The sequence below is a fragment of the Miniopterus natalensis genome, chromosome 8 (assembly GCF_054644295.1).
Source record: "Miniopterus natalensis isolate mMinNat1 chromosome 8, mMinNat1.hap1, whole genome shotgun sequence".
Taxonomy (NCBI): domain Eukaryota; kingdom Metazoa; phylum Chordata; class Mammalia; order Chiroptera; family Miniopteridae; genus Miniopterus; species Miniopterus natalensis.
Window position 1 is genome coordinate 57,803,066 of NC_142088.1, and position 2,278 is coordinate 57,805,343.

Genomic DNA, 2,278 nt, shown 5'->3' on the forward strand with positions numbered 1-2,278 from the left:
AAGGGAATTATCACTTCTTGAGCCTTGTAATATTCACAACATCATTGTCCTTGGAAAGGTTTTCTCCTTCTCTGGTTCACTGCCCCCTTACAGTCCGTCCAGCTGTTTCTAAAGCACTTTCACGGGACGGCAAACATTTCCAGAGCAAACCTGTCCCAGCCCTGCCATTAGATGGAGGTAGAAAAGTGGGGGCTTCTCTTTTCGTCGTTAAGAACTTTACAGACAAAAGAAGTGGTTCTTTACCTGGGTCCCTGACCCTCAAGGGAGTCCGGGGATGGCCTTTGGGGGTCTCGAACAGGCCTTGACACTGAATGCAAATTTCAGTTGTCGGAGGAGAAAGCCCATCACCTTCCTGGTGTCTCAAATTGTTTCCTGAAGCCACAACAGTAAGAGATGGCACCGACTCCATTGGGTAAGGCTGCCATCAAGGTGTCAGGAGAGCACTGTGGTCTCTCCAGCCCTGTGTGGGGCTTGGAGCTCGGAAGTGATGCTCTGAAGGAGAAGGCAGGTGGTCTTGGGCCTTGGGCAGGTAAACTTTCTTTAAAAATATGGAACACTTCACGAATTTGCATGTTAGCCTTGCGCAGGGGCCACACTAATCTCTGTATTGTTCCAGTTTTAGTATATGTGCTGCCAGAGCGAGCACTGGGCAGGTAAGTTTAAATCCTGGCTCTGCCCCAGAGCTGCTGGAGACCTGGGCCAAGCTGTGGAAGCTCCCTGTCCTCAGGTCCTCAATCACTGCGAGAGTTAAATGGGACAATATACAGGGTATTTGAAAAGTTGGGCAACAGGGCACAAAGTTATTTCTAAACAGCACAGCAGTTATAATTTCCAGTACTGTGCTCAAGATGTGTGTGTTGGTTTTTTTTTTAATCAATCTTCAGACACCTTTTCAGATGAACTTCTAAATGTAAAGCCATGAGTCCTATTTTTCACTTGAAAAAGTACAGTAAGTACTTCTCTGTGTTTCCAGACTTTTTCTGAATGTTCTGCAGTGAACTGAAATTTAGAAAAAATTTCCTGAAACGGCGTCTGGAGGTTGAAGAGAAATAATACAGAGCATGTTATTTGAAAACGCAGTGGCACACTGTTTAAAAATAGGCTTATCCTATGTTCCCAGACTTTTCAGCACTCTCTGTACAGGTTGCTGTGACACCAGCTCTATTCTGTTTTTCCTGTGGAAGAAGCGGAGGTAAGTGAATCCTTAAGACACCAGCCAGCAGCACAGCCAGGGCTCTCGTAACTCCTGGTCCACGTTCTGTCACCGTTCACCACCAGTGCTGGAGTGTGCAGCTGGCCACATGCCCTGTCCTTTCCCGCCCTCCTTCTGTCTCTCTCAACTCAGTGGCATGGAGGCGTCTAGCAGTCCCCTCTGTCCCTGACAGATGGCCGCCCTGAGGTGGTCTAGCCTGAAGGAATAAGACTGCTGGTTAGAGAAGAATTCAGTTGCATCTAGTCATATAAACATGGTTTTAAAGACGATGGTTAGAGGATGAGGAGCCTGGAGGAGGCCCTGTCACTCTCGCCCGGAGGGGCCTGCGCTTTCCCTCCCTAGTACTTGGCACTGAGATAACAGTCGCCTGTGTCGTGGTCTGCCCTCCTCCCTAGCTCATGTCCAGGACTCACCAGCACATTGTGGTGCCTGCTATATAGCAGGTGTTCAAAAGTATTTTTCAAAGAAGTGCTTCTTAAAGAAACTTAACGTCTCCCTGAAAATACAAGGAGATTGTTACTTGAGATTAGTGAGTTATAGTTGGAGATAAAAAATTCCCTGAATGAGAAATGTCTTGTTAGCAAAGCCAAACATCTGAGCTACAATTCCCCAACTTCTTTTCTCCCATGAAGCTGTGTCATTAATGTAAGATACACAGTAAGCAAATAAGGACATTATTGTGCTAACATTATATTAATGAAGCAGGGAGTGTCTGTGGGGCCCTCTCGGAGTCCTAGACTCACTTCACAGAGGTTTTCTCAGTGTGAGCAGCACACCAAACACGCTTTCGGGTTCCCAACCCCAGCAGGTCCAAGGATCACCTAGAAGTTATTTGGGAATTGCAGATTCCCAAACTACATTCCTGGAGATGCTGGTTCAGAAGGTCTGAAGTCAGGCCCAGGCTCTGTCTTAACAAATGTGTCCTGGGATTCAGTGGATTGGTTAGGTTTGGGGATTGGCTTCTAAGGGACCTGCAGCTGAGTAGCGTTGGAAGGTTCTCTGTGACTCATGGCCTGAAGCAGCAGTTGAATATGTGTAAGAATCACCCACAGAGCTTTTTAAAAG

At 47.0% G+C, this 2,278-nt stretch overlaps 1 non-coding gene across 1 annotated transcript; it reads right to left on the minus strand.

Annotated features, from left to right (window-relative positions):
* Positions 1-542: 542 nt before the first annotated feature.
* On the minus strand, positions 543-646 carry LOC148092627 (U6 spliceosomal RNA). The gene has a single exon (XR_015714962.1). It is a non-coding gene; the product is annotated as a U6 spliceosomal RNA (small nuclear RNA).
* Positions 647-2,278: the final 1,632 nt, after the last annotated feature.